This window comes from Haemaphysalis longicornis, unplaced genomic scaffold, assembly GCF_048455015.1.
Source record: "Haemaphysalis longicornis isolate Haplotype H1 unplaced genomic scaffold, Haemaphysalis longicornis Haplotype H1 scaffold_4, whole genome shotgun sequence".
NCBI lineage: Eukaryota > Metazoa > Arthropoda > Arachnida > Ixodida > Ixodidae > Haemaphysalis > Haemaphysalis longicornis.
In genome coordinates, this window is record NW_027526361.1 from 134,442,691 (window position 1) to 134,461,816 (window position 19,126).

Here is a 19,126-nt window from a genome sequence, read left to right on the forward strand (position 1 = left end):
TGCGTCATAGCCGCGCCACGTTGCGTCATAGCCGCGGTCGTTCCAGCACCGGCGTTCCGATTTCGGGCACGTGCATAGACTTGATCTTCGCTGCAAATTGCACGGTGGTCCTGTTACTTCACCGTCCACTACCCGTACACTTCAGCGACCACAAGGCCGTCATCGTTAACGTTACGCCGCGTGTTAAATAAAGAATACATCATACGCGTTCCTCACGCGTTTCACGCAATTAGAGAATCAACCCAACGGAAACACCAAGTGAACGCCCAAGATGCGTCGCATCTCCACAGGGTTCCCCTCGCGGGAAGGTGGGGTAATTTTTTAACTGTTGTGTATACCCCACCTTCCCCTCCCGAATTTCCGTACCGCTTGGTCAGCTGTCTGATCCTCTGTCTCCACCGCGTGTCCAGGCTCCTCATATACAGGTACCTAATCACTCTCGCGGCCCATTTTTTACTCCTAAATGTCACGCAGTCTTTCCTCAAATTTTATCTTGCTCTCCGCCTCTCTTGCCTCAAAGGACGACCAGCCCGTAGCCCCTGTACCGCTTTATTCGTATGCTGTGGGCCGCTAGGGCCACCTTGCCTACCGCCCTCTGATTTACCTCCAGGCCCGCTTGGGTCTCTGGTTTCATGCACAGAACCGAATTTCCGAAAGTCAATCCTGGAACCATGAACCCCTTCCAGACTCCCCTTACCACCTCGTATTTGTTGTAGCCGCACAGTGCTCTATGTTTCATTATAGCCGCGTTCCGTCTTACTTTTATTTTGAGGTGAGCCTCATGCACATGCGTACGTGTAATCTGCGCCGTCGTTAAGCTGGTTAAGTCACACTAACTCGATGATGATGATGATGATTAGTGGCTCTCCCTTTGAATCGGGGCGTCGGTTGTGAGCAACCGACTTGCATGTTTCATTACGCTTACTTGCCCTACTCCCAGCTAATCTAATGGATTTGCTTCCTCCCTCCTATCACCCCCTCCTCCCTGTTTTAAACTCATCGCCCCCACTCCCCTTTTTTCTCCCTTCGCTGTTCTAAATTCTCATCCGTATGATTACTCCGCCTGCGTGCCCGTCCCTTCCCTATACTTTTCCTCCACCACCACTCCAGTCGCCTCTTCGTAACCTCTATGGCCTTGAAGTTGAGGTTTCCCCTCACCCCAAATACCAAAGCCTCCGCCAGCGTCGTTTCCCCCTCACCCGCCGTTGTCGTATCTCTGTGCAGCTCCTGACAATTCGGTCTATCGTTTCCCGATCACTGCCGCAGCATGCACACGTTTCATCCTGCTGCCTGTAGCTACCCGTGTACGCCCGGGTCCTCAGGCACCCTGCCCATGCCTCGAAGAGCAAAGCACCGCCTCTCGTATCGCCATAGAATCCCTCCTTCTTAATTTCCCATTTCTCTGCCCCATACGTCTCCAGGGCTTTTTTCGCTTCCATTCTCTGCGCCCACTCTCAGCGACGTGCCAGTGCCGCCTGGTGGGGTTTTGCTTTATGGCAGCCGTTCTCTTCGGCGTTCTCGTTCTTGTGGCCCTGTTATTGTGTTCTCGCTTCAGAATTCTGTATTATATTCCACGCTTTCAGATAATTTCCCCCAGACGATAATGCTGCTGTTGTTCGCTGCGCAGTGAACAGTGAAGGTATCAGTGCCGCTGTTCAGTGGCTGGCCGGACTCAGTTTTTGTGGACTTGTGCGAGCGCCGATTGCGATTGTGAACAATGCAAACACAGCGAAATGTTTACATTATTTCTCACGTGGTAAAGAGGGGGAATTTCAAGTAATTTCGCGTAATATTTACGCCGGCTATCGTCACTGACATCACGGCCAAGGACACTTTATTTCGTCGTTTAGCAACGCGCAGCCAAAGTGTCACTCAAGAAGCCCGAGTGCACTTGGCGTCAGTGCACTTAAATAGGCACGTTTGAAATTCTGATAGATCTTTGGCTCTGCAGATGGGTGACCTAACAAAGGTAGAAACCGCAGAGCGTGCTTCGCGCAGCTCATTCGGGGTGGTATTTACATTCTCGTACGTCGTACCACAGAACGCGATGTCCCGCTGGTAGAGCAATATTATTGCCGTGAAGCTCCCACTGCAGCGTATTGCATAGGAGGGAATCAGTTCTGCCTTTTGTATCCCGAGGCCGTATTGTATTGTATTGGACGTGCCGTATTGGACGTATCGTATCCCGAGCGAGTACTGTACTCAGATGACGTTTGTTAACAAGGGCTTACCGTACGAGAATAAAGAACAGTATAAAAATAACGGAAGATCTATTGTTTGGTGTGAAACAATAGGTGACAATCTCATGCCTCTCCCTCGTGAACCTTAAGATTGGCGTTATTTTTACGCCTTGCTTCTATTTCTTACGTCTCCATTTTGGCCTTTCTCGCACTTGCCTTGTATACCCTGCCAGCAGTGCTAGGTGCTCTAACCATCATAGACGTCACGTTTGTTCACTTTCGCACCGGCCTTGTCCCCCTGTCGTTTTTGGTATGAACCCGGATGGGCACGTCGTCACCGTCCCTTTATGTTCTTCCTCTTTTGCGGCCCCGATCTGGAAGCAGAGTGGGTTATGCAACGCATACAACCGGTGGCTAGAGTCACGGGACCCATCGAGACGCGCGAACCGGTGCGTACACTGTTTCATTGCTCGCTCTGTCGACGGATCGATAAGGAGTGACGTAACAATTTTGTTAGCGTGCCCCATTTTGGCTCACGCAACAAAAGTGGAGCAAATAATAGAGTCTCGGGTCGTGAAAGTACTGCCGTACCGTTGGGTTGGGGCGCAATAGGATGGGAGGACCTGGTGATGGTGCCGGGCCATTAGGGTCTGGCGGCTCAAGCTCCACCATGGACCAGGTGTGCGTGTCGGTTGGCAACGTGATGGCCTTGGCCGTGAAGTCGTACAGCTGGCCGGTTGGCGGCGTCATGATGCCCGCGTAGAAGTAGCTTTTGTAGCGGGGATCCCAGTAGAGGGCCACGTCGCCCTCATCGAGCTCAGGCGCATCAGACGACGCCGTCGGCGTCTCAGACGATGCTGTCATGGTGGTGATGTAGTAGAGATGAGCTTGGCGAGGAGGAACCCTGATAGGAGGTCGGGGGGCGGTACCGAAAGGCTTGCAAAGCGAAGAGATGCCGTGCTGCTTCCGTCTGCTGCGTCACAGCGTGTGCGCTCGCACTCCTGCGTGCTAGTGATGCTGTTTGTGATGATGATAATGTTTCTTGATGGATGACCCATACCCAACTAGGAGGTTGGCCAACGACCAGTTAGAAAAGTCAGTATATCGGGTCATGTGGCAATAGCCCTGGACCTCTACCTTCTACAAACCTCCATCCACCACCCGATTCGCCCGTAACATACCAAAATATATGCCTGCCATGATCAGGTTGGGGACCCGGCACACCTAAGATGACTGGGGAATCTACACTGACTGGCGGGCTTTCATCGCCAGCGACGGATTTGGTCTGAGGCGATAACGATACCTTATTGAAGAGGAGATGACAAACTTTATTAACAGTTAAGTCGAGCGGATCAGTGCGCGGGGTCCTCAGTACAGGACTCCGTTGGTGCCCTCTGCCGTCTTCGTCCTTCCAGCGAGCCAAAGCTACTTATTCAGGAGAGAGAAGATGCCTTAGTGAAGAAAAATCGTATACCCTGATCAATCCCGCACGTGCCACTCTTTGAAAGGAGGCTTCGATAGCGAACGACGGTTGTTTGTTCGGAAACAAATGATCGTTTTCTTTCCTTTCCGTAGTTCACCTTCTGTTTTCACTTGACGCTAAAATCACGTATGACACTGTAAAGAGAGATCCCCTGCGAAGTAATTTAAGGCATTTCTAGCCAAGCACGTGCTGCCGCCTGGGAGAAACAGTAGAAATGACAGGCGCTATTCCGCACCCAGGTGCCCTGCTTGCATGTCATTTAGTTTAGCCTATCCAGTAGTCGATTATGTGTTGCGACTAGTTTGTCATATACAATTTAACACAGACAAGCAGCGATGGGCTAGCTGGCCCGTTGACCCGCAATAAGTCAACGCAGCGTACTTAGTATTAAGCGAAAGTTTGGACAGAAATCGAAACTAGGTCTAACCTTCCCCGCAGTTGTAGTAAAACCACATGCGCAATATGGTTTAATGTAAACTTCGTGCCCATTAGAAACACCAGGGCATCACCAAAAGTTTTTGGTAACATTTATTACACACTCGCAGGCCTCTGCCTGAGGGTTTCTTTAAGAAAAGAAAATAATTTTAAGCTCTTGTTTGTAATCGTTAACGATTTTAAGATGTCTTAGTAATCGAAGAGATTTGTCTGTCTGGACATGGCCCCGAGTTTTTTCCAAAAGCTTACGGCCTGAGTGGTTTTCTAATAAGGTGAATTCGTTCCGGTGACCTTACAGCGATACCAAGATTTTGATGACAGTTTTCTTTTACGCAGTGTCTAGAGTTACGTCCGACGTAACTTTAAGCCAGTTTCTAAAGTTACGTCCGACGGAACTCAGAATTGAAAACTAGAGTTACGTCCGACGTAACTTTAAGCCAGTTTCTAGAGTTACGTCCGACGTAACCCAAAATTGAAAACTAGGGTTACGTCCGACGGAACTTTAAGTTGGTTTCTAGAGTTACGTCTGACGGAACCCCAAATTGAAAACTAAAGTTACGTCCGCGCGTGTCCTGCGGCGGGAACAGGGCCCCGGCCGTCGTCGTCGCTTGAACGGTCTGTGTACGCTCCGAGCACAGGATAGTTAGACGGAGATGGAAAGCTCGAGTGACTTGTACGCGCTTGGAGCTACTGTCTAACTTGAACTTCGAAGTTTTTCCTTATTCATTCTAATGTAAATAGTTGTATAGAACGTCTTCGTTTTCCTTCATCAAATCCAAACGCCTTGAGTTCGTCAATTCGACCGCCATCTATCAGAGAACTTCAACCCCATCGCCCCGCGAGCCTCCTGCCAAATCAACTGGAGCCCGGGCGATCGGGTTCCTGATTGGCACCGGACTTCGGGGAAACGAAGATCACAATCTTTACTAGGGGTGACACTTTTTTTTCTTTAATGCAGAGTGCCACCCAGGCCAGTAGTCAGGGGGGCCAGGACCCCCCTCATCCCCCCTTTCCCTCCTCAGGAAATTTTGATTGGGGGCGTGGGTGTTCTCCAGCAGGGCTCCCGCCATGCCGCTGCACCAAGAAACTTGCCTACAGCTGCTCACCATGTGCAATACCAAGAAAGTCTTTCCGTGGCCGTGTCTTAACGGCGCCTGAGCATATCGGCCGAAGGACCGTAAGCGACACGGAACCATCACAAAAGAGCAGAGGACGCCGCACCCGGAAGTCGGCGCCCGCTAATCAGAGAAGGGTGTCTGCGCTTCAGACTTCTTCAGCCCCCCGCGTGCTAGCACCAGCCGCGGCAGACAGCCTTCCTTGAAAAATGTGCTTCAAATTCGCCGACAAGTAAATAACAAACCAAAAGATCAGAACAATTATCTCCGCACATTTATAAAGTTTACTGAGTGGTTTCCCATCTACTGCATGCCCACCTATGTAATATCCGTAAAATGTACATGCAAAAATTAAGCTTGGGTGTTTTTAATGCCTGGACGAATATGTGCGAACCATTTCCTTCAAGAGAAAATTTCAGCTTTTCACTTCAATATCATTTTGATCTGAATATAAAGTGACTGTTTGCTCCATATCACAAATGGGCGTAAAAACCACCCACACTACCCATTATAGTAGCGACTATGATAAAATACCTTTTTCATTAATCAGCCAGATCAGTTAACTAAAATGTATCGACATTTTTTATTCTGTGAAGAAATGAGTACCAGGGCATTCGCTTTATTATCACTAATCAATTATTTATTATTAGTGGTAGGTTATTGATCGAATAAACTTCCGATTAATCGATTATTGCTTTAGTCACGATTAATTGTTTTAACCAGTTCAAGCTTCTGAGCAACAGAAAGAAAAATGTCATGTTGAAATTATGCGCAAGCATGTCGAGTATCATATTCGTGTTCAAATAACCCGCCTTACGTCAAGACAGAAAACGATGCCAGTATGCGAAAAGATGGCAGTGATTAAAACCGAAAACAGACGGGAAAATAGTTACTCAATAATATTTGATTGATTGTAGGGTTTAACGCGCCGACGCAACGCAAGCGATGAGGCGCGCCGTAGTGGAGGGCTCCGGATTAATTTTGACCACCTGGGGATCTTTAACGTGCGCCGAAATCTCGTACACACGGGCGTTTTTGCTTTTCGCCTCCATCAGAAAAGCGGCCGCCGCGGCCGGGAATCGAACCCGCGACCTCGTGCTCAGCAGCGCAACGCCTTAGCCACTGAGCCACCGCGGCGGGTCTCAATAATATTTCATTGACAACTCTAATCTCAACTCGTGTATCTTCATGCCACAGGGGAAAATTTGAAATAAAAACTACAAATATACACGGTACAAAAAACGACCAGTGGGCAATTATACATACCGTTTTGCCGTTGTATAAACTATTTCTGTAGTAAGAAAAGCGCGATTAATTGGCGCCATGGGCACTCATGGCAGGCGCTGATGTTCCTGTTTCTAGAAAAAATGTGAGTGACGAACGAGCTTATAAGCGTCGCGTCCGCATCATGCGCCGTGATGATGACGTACTTACCTCATCCGGAATGTGTCTGAACAAGTGTATGAGCATATTGATCTGATATGTACTACTACATAATTATTTTTGGTCATTTTTTTCTAAAAAAAACCACACAACCGAATAATCCATGCTTAATCGAATTAATCGATGCCAATTAATCGGGTTGAGATATTAACTGACACCCAACCCTATTAATTACTCTTGAACCATGTAAATTGGTTCAAGAGTCTTGCAAGAGCTGTACATTTTTTGTGCTTTACGTTATGCCGGACGTAACTCAAAACGTTGACCTAAAGTTCCGTCGGACGTAACTATAGTTTTCAATTTTGGGTTCCGTCGGACGTAACTCTAGAGTAACAAAAGCTTGATGTGGGCGAGTTGGTACATACTGCTAAAAAATTATTAATCGGCTACACTTGCATCGTTTGCAGTGATCAGATAGGTGGCCACCAGCTTTATTTTCAACTGCCCAATTGTGCTCCCTTGCCCTCTCATTGAAGCATCTCCCAGTTTGCCCAATATCACTGCAAACGATGCAAGTGTAGCCCCCTGCTAGATAGGACAAAGTTCTTGCGGAAAGCACGAGGAAGGCTTGAGCGCGAAATTATGGAAGCTCTTTTTATTAGACAGGCAGGGGATAACTGCGTGAGTACTCCGTCCTTATCGCTGACTGATAAAGAAGTGGCTTTTTTAAACACGTGATGCATTTAGACGTGACAATTGCTTCTCGTTTTTAGTTTTTTTAGTTTTGTGTATATAAGCAGCATCTTTTTCAATAAATTCTAGTTGGAAGTTCGGCACCGTGTTGTGAGTAACGTGTTCCTCTCGTCCCTGTTTTAGCGCCGATTAATAATTTTTTAGTAACTCTAGAAACGGGCCTAAAGTTCCGTCGGACGTAACCCTAGTTTTCAATATTGGGTTACGTCGGACGTACGTAACTCTAGAAACTGGCTTAAAGTTACGTCGGACGTAACCATAGTTTTCAATTCTGAGTTCCGTCGGACGTAACTTTAGAAACTGGCTTAAAGTTCCGTCGGACGTAACTCTAGTTTTCGATTTTGGGTTCCGTCGGACGTAACTCTAGACACTGCGTTTCTTTTATGACTAGCCGCTTTTTTTCTGGAGTCTCCTTTTTGCATTCAGGACCATCGATATTTATGAAATTATTCTGCAAAAATCTATATAATACATGCATCAGGCTTTGTTCTTGCGTTTAAAGAGGTTTATTCATTGCAGACTGTTATTTGTAGACTGTCATTAAAGAGTGTTATATATTGCAGACTGTTATTTGGAACTTTCGATGTCCAGATGCATGGCTTATTCTCCTTCAGAAAGCTCTTTGAGCATCGTATGCATCAAGATCCTCCGCCAGCAACAAGAATAAGATGATGTTTTCGAGTTCTGGGGTGATTGGCAGCACTACAATGGAGTGACAATTGTTCTTATAGCCCCACGAACAGCTGTTAGAAACCTCTTCGGCAGCGAAGAGCAATCTGTCAGCATGGTCAGCATGCATTGTCGCTCCCACTGCGGCTTCCTAGTGACGGTGGGGTTTTTTAAATCTGTTCTCAGAACACGTAACTGGAGCGAATAAAGAGGGACCCCATGCCCGTAACCACAATCCAGTATCCACACGCCGCAGTGCGAAAGATTTACCTCCCCAGTGGCTTTTAACCCTTCGCAGCTGCGCCCCCTGGATAACAAAGGTGTTCAGTTCATTCAAATAATTAATAAAGACTACCAATTATTGCTTTTAATTCCTTTGCGAGCATGAACAAGGACGGTCGACCACAGGAAACCTGTGCGCATACTCGAAAGCCTCCCAAGTTGTTATGGCACTGTCGAAAGTGCTGTTAAACAGCCCTCCACCTCAACCGTACAGCCAAGGCTAGAGCGCCGTGCGACGTCTTTCGAATTTTTAAGACTGGTATGACACAGCGACGACGGTTGCGGTGTAGAAAGAAGCTACCATAAAGTTCGCCAGCACTATGCGGTTTCGCTGGCATTGCCTTCGACTGGTTTTCACTTCCCTGGCGAAACAGGCTGGCACTTGTCTTGGCGTGCGCATTTCCCCAACGCGTTTATTTTTCGGTGTGCATAGCTATGTTATTCTGCACTATGAAACTTCTACAAGCAATCCGTGTGGCCCTGTATGCATATTTGTGAATAAAGTTACGCTTGCCATAAAAAAAAGATGGATGTGGTGTAGAGGTTTCTTCTTAGCTTCCTGTTTCTGAGGTTGGTGGTTCGAGTACGGATCGTGGCACACTTGTTGTTTTTTTCGTCTGAAGTTTTAATTATAACATTATACTGTAACTTACTGTTCGGTGGTTAAAATGATTTTTCTTTTCAGTTCGTTAGGTTATGTTATGTTCGTTTACGGTATATCACCTTTTCAGAGGCGAAGTAGTGTAAACGTGGAATTTTTCATCATTATATCTAGCAGGCCGTTGCTTCAGTGGTGTGCCTGTAATACCGTCGGACGGCGCTCTGGACACAGCCATTTGTTATAGATGCTTTACAGCGCGGCGCCCAGAGCGTGGCCATGTTGGCCGGCGTGACATCCTTCCGCACTGCTGGCCTTTTCGGACGCGTTTCTCGTGTGGCCTGCGTTGTTGCCCTTGCGCATCGGCGAGCGCTGGCGCGGTTCGATAGGCAAGTTTGACAGATTTTTTGTAGTGTTGCTATGAAAGGTGGCTTGTTGTCCAACTATGCAGGGTGTGTTAACATGCAGATTACTTGTTACGAAAATGCCACACAAAGGTTGTTTTACAGCTGTTTTGAATGGCGTTTGTCGCCCAGCTTTCTGTCCATGCGTTTCGTCCGAAATAAAGCTGTCCGGTGGCTTTACTTTTTTTTTTGACACGAAAGTGTTTTATGCTCGGGTACACCAAGATCTCACTCACGTCATTTCCGTCACGGGAGCTACGTCCCCAGGAAAAGTGGCATTGACGCTGGGGCGCCCGGATTTGAACCCATGCTCTCTCGAGCCCTCTCGCCGCAACGGAAGGTATGTGGCATTCTACCGACTGAGCAGAGACGTGAGCAGCTCTACGAACGCGCCTTAAGTGCTTCCCCATAGAGGATCCTTCCCTATGACTCATTAGATGGTGCTGCCGTCTAGGAGAGGCGAAGCAAAGTAGCACATCATGACCATGGCCTCCGAGATTCCCCCACGCGCGTTTTCCTCCGGCCGTCCCAATAGCCGCGCGCCCCAGCCCATTATTTTAAGCTTGCTGGTTCCCCAACGCTCCGCCAGGCGGCAGTGTGCACCTATGCATCGAATGCATCGTTCAGCCTGCTGGGCCGCTGTTTATGCGGAATTTTGCGGCATATCAACGCTGCAGTTTTTCTGGTCTTGGCACGAGTGTATTAGCGAGTTTATTTGCCGCGTTTATTCTCAGCTCCTACCGAAGAATCCGTGATTTTACATCGACGCTAGCCACATTAAAACATCTGAGACTGTGAAGTAGTCAGACACGGCGGTGTCGATGATAACACAATGGCAGGCCACTTTAGTCGACTGGGTACCTGGCCACGAACCATTTTCTTCAGGCAACCAGGCGACCCATGAGGCCGCTCAGGAGAGTTCCCCTCCCATCCTCCACTGGTGCTTGGGGTAAAGCCGTCGCGGTCCCCCTGCCCTCTCCAGCAATGCGCATGCACCAGTACAAATAAGATAGAAGTGCGCGTCTAAAATCCCAAACTCCCGCTGGCTACCTCAGCCGCCTACATCCTATTCCCCGCTCAGGCGAAAGCTTTATCAACAAATATATTGCAAATTCAGCCTCCACACCCGAAATGCCTCGCAAGTGGTATACCCCTGACCTGCCCGCTCGATGTCCTTACTGCCATACCACCACTCCATCAGACCTCACACACCTAGTTTGGTGGTGCCTAGCTTTCGCCAGGCACCGTACATTCAAACTAGCCCAACCACATCCCGATCCACAACAAACTGGTGTACAATTATTATTTGAAATAGCAGTTTATTTAATTAAAAGCGGTCAGCACGGGTTGTCTGAGTGGGTCCTCCCCCAAACGAACACGCAAACCTGCACAAACTCTGGACTCTATTGCCATCCCTATTGCGATCATCACGAACTGAACGACCAGCATTTGTTTATTTTCTTTTACCCTCCCTCCTCATTCCTTTCGTACATTGTGACCAGTTGTCATCCCTTTCTAATAAAAGTTCTTTCTCTCTCTCTCTGGAGTGTTATATACATGTTGGACAGCATTGTAAAAAAGCAACTACACAAATGGGCTCAAGCAAGCACCTCCCTCATTGAACGCCACGTCCTTCAAAGACTAACGCACACACCCGAACGCCTGGCGCTTCTGAAGGCCTACCTTGCACATCACGTTTTGCACGACATGAGGATTTTTGTGACGCTGCGCTATTTTATTGGGTAACTAGCAGGGGTATACTATGCAGGATAGTTCGATGACGAAGGGGTATTGACCTAGGCATGAGTGTGAAATATTTGTCTCATGCGCGGATCTGCAGCTTTTAAAACACTGGTGATTCGCCGGTACCCTCAGTGGGTATGGGCCATTCGCGCCAAAACATCAGCATCATGACCACCGCCACCAGCGCTACCTCGAGGGAGTTCGAGCTCTCGAGCTGTGAAGAAGAAGCAGCGGGTGGCACCACCTCATCTCTAGGCTTTGCGAGACTCTTCGACCAGCCCGCCAACCTCTTAGCAGGGTATCTCAACGCCAGGCTCACCTCACCTCCTTTACGGGCACCGCAGCGTCGGAAACAATGGGGCTCTCGTCGTCTCGAGCTCCCGTGCTAGAAGAGGGCGAGGTGGCCCTGTACTGGGACCCGCGCTACAAGACGTACTTCTACGCGGGCATCATGACGCCGCCCACGGGTCAGCTGTACGACTTCGAGGGCAGGGCCGTGACGATTCCCACCGATACGCATACCTGGACCGCCGTGCAGCTCGCGTCGCCAGACCCCTCCTACCGGGCCCCACCACGAGGTCCCCCCATCCTATGGCGGCCCAGCGGAACGGTACGTGCGTAGTTCGACGCTGTGGAACTCCGTATTTTGATTTGCCTTCATTGAGTAAGAGAAGGTAGAGCATGTCGGGAAAAGCTTCGCCCCTCTTGTCATTGATCACTAAAGAGAGCGTGCGAAATTACAGAGCGGAGACTGCATTGAGAGAGTTGCCTTGGAGAGGAGAGGCGTCATTCAGAGCACAGTCGGTTTGGCTGCACGGCGTCTGGATGGGTCCCTGCGCTTACGCCACTGCTTCAACGCGTTGTAGAAAAGTCTGCAGTGAGGGCATGGTGGCAAATAAGGAAATAATATAAGCTTCGGCGACGGAATAAAGATACTGGGGAAGGAATAAGTGCGACAGGTAGCCAATGCCGCCCCAAAAGAGAGCAAACGTGGCGTCTTAAACGGTTAGAGCACCAAAGACTGTTGGCACGCTGTGCAAAGGATGTGCAAGAAACTGAGCTTAGGACACTTGTCAAGGAGTAGCAACTCATACAAATGTGCATACATTACTTCTGCAAGGGACAGCGACGGGATGACCACTAATGCTTCGAGATGTATTAGTAGTTTAACTTTTTTTGCATCTTTTCGATGGAGAAAGCATTGCTGGGACGCTTGATGTCTGGATGACCTTCCTTTGTCAAGAGTGCGCTCTAAATAAGAGGACGCCGTGTTGTCTGTGAGGCATCGCATTTCTTCGCATTTCCATGGCACGAACATGTGCGCGGAGCGTTTTTCTCGTTTCGGTAATTACGCGCCTGATTGCTGGCGGCCCAATAAAAAATTGACTCACTTTATACGCACGACGTCGTGAAGTCTGGCGGAAGCCACTATACGCACGACGTGAATGATGCGCCAACGCGGTAGCCAAATCAACCGGCGCCGCGCTGTTGCTCCGCCCGTCCCAATCGACCTGATAGAGCGTTTTGCCGAATTTACAAGCGGCTCTATCGCGCTTTTCCGTCGCACCACGGGTACAATACCACGGGTTCAAATGACAGCTGATGGTTCAAATGACCAAGCCGATGGTTCAAATGACCAAGCCGATGGTTCAAATGACAGCCGTACAACGCTCCTCAAAATGGGTTTTCGTTTAGCTTTCGCGCTCCGTATCGCAATAAAAAAAGCACAGCTGATGTTATGGATAGAAAGCAAACATAGAACCGGATAATGCATTTATTTCACCTAAGATTGCAGCTATGCGACTTATTTAACATGCTCAGTGCCACATTACGTCCTTGACAGACCGACCATATTCCCAATTACCGATGGGAAATTGGGGGCTCTTAAATAACGTTCAGCTCCCTAAAAATAACCTAGGTTATAATTTTCGCGTATTTCTTATATCGGCTTAATTCTGCATAGTCAATGCAGTTCAGAAGCGCTCGGGTTGCGATCGCATCGAACCCACAACGGATGGCGGTGCCCTTATGCAGCCTCCGAATTAATACGCGAGGTGGAAGCACCTGTCCTATATTTAGAATTAACACGTATATGGAGGGTTACGTTGACCGATAGCCTAAACGGTGCGGCAAATTGTTCTACGCATGCGCGTTAAGGAAGTTACAGGTTCAAGTTCAGTTGCAAAAAAGTATAAAAAAACGAAGTCAGATGATGCATTTTATTCTTAAACGGATTTCGGTGGCCACATGCAAGCCAATTTTCACCATTTGGAAATGAATACCCACGACATTTAATTTCAGGCACATAGACATGAGTTGAGCAATGATAACAGCTTTCATGTTTGCTTTGGGAATTAGCCATTTACGTACACTAAAAATTAGAAACCAAATGTGCACTGAACGTTCCAAGAACTGCTTCGTTGATGAATATGTCGTGAAGGAACTTCCTTCATGTGCGAAGGGTTGCGAGCATGACCCCCCCCTCGACAAAATGACGCCGACACGCACGAAACAGGAAGAGCCAGTTTATTGCGGACAATAAAACAAAACAGCATGCGTAGAAGTATCAGCGTGTAACATAACAATCATGCAAGCAACCGGGACACTCAACAACAAACTGCACCGATCGTTCCGAAAATAATAGGGCGCTTTAATTACCATTCACGGTGTTATCGTGATGTCCGAGTCTGTTGTCGCGTTTGAGTACTTCAGTTTGTTTTGCAGCCGTTCAAGTCGCACACTTATCCGCGAATTGACGACGTCCACTGTTTTTGTAGTTTTCACTACGAAGAAGGCGTTGTTCGGGAGCTGAAATTCTCTGAAGGTGCGATCGAAATCGCTAAAGCAACTAAATCGTGCCCCAACTTCGAATGTCATGCCGCCTCCGTCGAAGCCGCCAAGGGGCTTGGGAACCCGCCAACCCGTATGATGAGGGCGCCTTTAGTTTTCAGCAACTGCCGCGTTGGCGCCTCAGTCGCGTCGTGCGTATAATGGCTTCCGCCAGACTACACGACGTCGTGCGTATAAAGCCAGCCAACTAGAAAATTACGTCGTCCCCTCGAAAACAAGAAATACTCTTAAATTTTCTGGAGTCGTTGTGCCGTGCAGAAAGCAAAGCTTGCCAAAATATTATTTGTACCGAGTGGGCCTTCATGATATCTGCGTGGGAAAAACGCGCAGGTTCTTGCCTACAGGCAGTGTACCATCGCGTGAAATATACTAAGAAAGAATATTTCTTCCGTTGTTGAAAATGGGACGTCGTGGGCAAACGGGGTGCGCCAAAAGGTTTTTGACCTAAACAACAAAAACAGGTGAAAGGTGCTCGGAGGGACGTCACAGTTTGGAGAAAAAACTACCGTAAAGTAATTTGGTCGAAAAAAATGCAAATTATGGTATGGGAATCGATCTCCCGTGCGTTGTAATGCGAAGCAAACACAAATATGTATTTAATAATAATGTGTAGCTGACTGGTGGTGGAGTCTTAAAAATTCACTGTGGCTTGAATACAGAAGTTTCCGTCATATATAAGCTGAGCTTGCGTGTGTAATTTCAGCGTGGTAATTGCACAAGTAGCAAATACGCGAGTAGCGAAGCACGTCCCCGCGCAGTGGTTGTATATGGCGGTAAGAACAATGCAATGTGCAGTGCCATAGTAACGAAGATAAGCAAAGGAAGGAAGAGCAAAAGCATAATTATAATATTTCGCTGTTTGACACTACCGTAAAGTTCCGAAAGAACATTCAGCGAAACTACTTAGACACAAAGGGAAAAATACAGAATGGGCGATTTTAATGGTCAGGTGCAAAAAACTAGAAAAAATGGATGCACCGCTAACGAAACCTATGGATATATTAAGTAAAAAAGCCAGACAGGTTGTCTTTTTTTCTCAAAATCAAGAAATCGGCGGTGTCCGCGGACGCGGACGTTTTCGAAGAGGGACCTCCCGGACTTTCAAAGGCGTCAGAGCTAGCGCGATTTTAGGGCTCTGCGATCCTTGAGGTATTTTAGTAAATTTAATATTTCACACCTAAACGGGGCGGTCGATGTTTGTGGGGAGGGCATTCTCTCGGAACGTAACAGTTGTCTTTTCGTGACGACTAGATTATATAACTTAGGTATCCTTGTATTTGTTTCCTGAGCAGTTGTAAAACGTGTCAAGGAAAGAAAATACAAAACTGCAGCGGTAGGAAACATTCACGCTGTTACTGCTCAAGACGTACGGCCGCACTGCAGGGTCCTTAGCCAACAGGTAACAGCCTCGTCGAAACGAATGACAGATGCCTCCTCAACGCCTTTTTAGTATTGTTCCGTAAAGGTTCCGCTGGAAATTGCGCGCGCTGAATAATCGTGAAAAATGAATAACCATAATTGTTTATTGTTATTCAGTGAACTGTGGTCGCTTAAGATTATATAATTTGGAGTGACTTTCGGCAAGATTTTTTTTAATTCGATCGGCCACGTATATAAATGAAAAGGACATATATGGGCATCGCTGCCGTGAGTTGCATATAAAACATAGACAATACTACACCGGACCCCTGATCTCACTGACCGATGCTACTTCTAATTCTATTGTGCTGTTGATACACAGTAGCCACTGTACTGCGAAGGAGGGATCTTGTTTTATGTCGGGAATATGTCGCCACTGCAAAAGGCCTTAAAAAATGTTTTTTGGTATAGATGGAAAATTTAACTTCTTTGGTACACATCGCAAGAATCACTGTCAGGTTTTTACGTTTTCTATAGGCCGCGCATCTTACTGACAATGCATTCGTCCTTCGTAATCCTTGTTTTGAGTTTACGGCATGTTTACATGCAGAGACAACACTGGCGCCCCAATCAGGAGCATCAAATATCATGGGACTTCCGGGTAAAGGTCGAGGAGGCCGCCGATTACGATCGCCGAGAGGTGCATGATGACCGAACAAGGTGGAAAGCCCCGGCAGACCTCAGGAAGGCCTTCAGACACCCACCTCGCCCGGACAAGCATGAGAAGAGCCTGAAAGGCCTTCTTTGCTATTTACTGGGCCCTTTGCTGCTTCTGGTCGGGGTTGTGGCCGCCATCGTGGTCGCGTTTAGTGTACTGAAATCACCCAGCCGAGAGAGCACATTGTCGCCTAACACAGACGTCAACGATGGGGGAATCTTCGAAGAGCAGTACAACCCAGGCCTTGTTGAAGCATCTTTCCTATCTCCACGGCGGCGCTCCGCCTCGGAGTGGACGATGAACCCCTTGGGAGACCGGCTTATACCTACGTCCTCCGAAGACTACCTTTCCATCACGACCAACTACGTGGTAATGAATCCCAGCATCCCGTATTTTGACGCCGCCATCCGGGAAACACGCGCCACTCCATCCCCTAGTGCTCTCAAAAGAAGCCGGAACGTTTGCCTTCAAGCTAGTTCGAAATTGCCGTTTGGAAGCCCGGAAGTGAATAAGAGGCTAAGTGAGGCACACCAGAACTGCGACGTGCTAATTCACTGCTGCCATTTTGTCCGCATTGACCCGAGAGTCGAGGACTGGATCATTGCACGTGCTGAACCAACCGCGGGGAAACTGCCGATGGCCAGAAACCAGGATCTCCGAATGAACATCCTCCTCGGGGTGCACGTGGGTGATGACACGGCTTTCCAAAGATTGCTGTTCAACTGGTCCGGGGAACGCACCAACTTTCTCGCGGGCATCTTTCAGACAGCGCTAATAGGCAGATTCAGCGGTGTTCGTCTGTGGGTACCATTGCAAGGGAACGCGACAAGTGGCTTTGGCGACCGCCTCATCGGACTAGCTCTCACCGTGGCCACAATGCTTCGGCGGATCAATTGCACCTTCGGGTTCTTTCTGCCGAATGGTATCCTTCTTGAGCAGCGGGGCGTCGCGACAGACGAGCTGGTGAAAGCCCTGGACGCCTCACATAGCCTGCTCGTGTACCCTGAATTCTCGGCTTTAGGAAACATAACCAGCAGCACCTCAGTCACGTGGCCCACTCCGGAGGACGTGCTCACTCACGCCTCAGTCGAGATCGGAGCCACGCGAAACAGCAAGTCCATCTGCTACTTGCCCCCTCCACCAGTTGCTGTGCTGGCGCGTGTTGCCGAGCCCTGTGACCCGAGCCAGCCGCAAGTCGTCTCCCGATTGACGTACTTGAACCTTCCAATGCTCAACGATGTTTGCCGCACACTGCGCGTCGATGATTCGTGGATGAGCTCCGCTGGAAAGTACCACACTTTTGCGTGCAAGGACAGCTTAGCTCTCCTCTACCAGACAGCACGGCAAACGCGGCAGTTTTGCGATGACTTTTTTGTCACAGCGCCATTGTCCACGTGTGTAGCATCCTTCGTCGATTTAGGAAGCCTTCCTGGTGGCTGCCATGAAATCTATTCTGGGTTCGCTGAACCACAATAGAGTAATCAAAGAAAAACAACATGCAATGCAACGTTTCTTTGTGTTCGTTTAAATGTTTTCTCGGCGGGGTCACCTAGGTGGTTCACGCTTCTATGTTGTGGGAATTTGTGTGTCACACGTTTCAGCAGTCCCCGTGCATTAAGCAATCAACAGTCTCCGTGCATAAAACCGTCGAATTACTTGGATGTTTTTTCCCACTGGTGCTCTGGTCAATTGGTTCAGAGACAGACGCTTGTAAGGTGCGAAATCACTTGTTTAAACAACGCGCCATACAAATCATATATTCAAACGGACAGCACAAAGACATTCGTTATCGGTTGCTTCCGTAAGTTTGATTTTAGTTTAAACCTGCTGTATCTGTCGCATTGCTGTGTTTTAACGCTACTGAACGAACGCGTGACATTTTTGTTCTTGGCAGTACTAAAGTACATCCGTATCAGACCAAAGTTCACATGTAGCGAGGAGGTATGAACTAAGAATACATGGCGTGGAAATTTTTGGCGTATGTTAACACAAATACTACACCATTCGGAAAGGTCTTGCTACGCTAGCCGGGCTCCAGAGCCAAAGGGAAATAATCGCGGAAGTCGTGCCTGCTGCTGGGTCCCACAGGTCTTCTGCCGACGTCCAGAAGGACGGTGAAGAAGGATGTCTTTCCTGAAGTGAACTCAGTGCTTAATAAAATTATTCGTCCTCCTCGTGTTCCTCTTAGCCGACAATTGATATTGTGCAGAAATGCAGCATGCTCTAATCCATTTTTCAATGCTTGAAGATTAATAACAGTCACACCACGTCAATAAGGAATATATCAACGCTCTAGATTACGGGAGCAGGGAACGTGAAAATATTGTTACGTGGCGGCAGGACAGACCACATGAACGATGAGACAGTCGAACCATGTATTTACAGTTTATTTACACGGCGGCCAACCCAGAGTCCGCGCAGGCAGCGCACACCCACAGATCATCTCCGCCGTCTTGGGCTGGGATGACAGAGCCACGCTGCGTTGCCCTGTTCATCGTCTTCTCGTGACCTGCATGGCTCGCAGGTTGAAAGCGACAGTCCCGGTCGACGCCTCCGTAATGGCGATGTAGTGCGGACGAAAGGTGCGCCTCCGCAATAGCGATATAGTGAGGACGAAAGATGAGATGCCAATGTACAATGAATCCTTGCCGCCACATAGGATGATGATGGTGTGGGCTATGCCTGGTCTTGCGACACAACCTCGTCAAGGTACAGACGGAACGTGGGAGGTATCCGAAACTACGTCCGATTATAAGATGCGACTGCATCTCATTCACTAGCCTTGTTCATGCAGCGTCGTCGGCATTGTGTTTGTCCGCCCCTCCCCCATTCTCCTCGCCGCGCGAGCTGCGCTCTCCGCCGGTCACCCCCTCTCTGCTCCGATTCGCCTCTCTCGCGAGGGGCATTGGATTGAATTCGAATGGATTGGCTTCGCTTGGATTGGATTTGGATTGGATTGAAGTGGATTGTGTTGGATTGTGTTGCGTCATAGCCGCGGCAGACGGGAACCGGCCCACTGGTCGCAGCCAACTCGTCGTAGGAAAACTGGTCTTAGGGAAACTGGTCAAAGAGGGCATCTCGTTCTAGGTGATCCCGTACAAGGAAAAGTGGTAGCACTGACCTGCTCGTGCTAGGAAAAGTCGTCTCGCGGTTC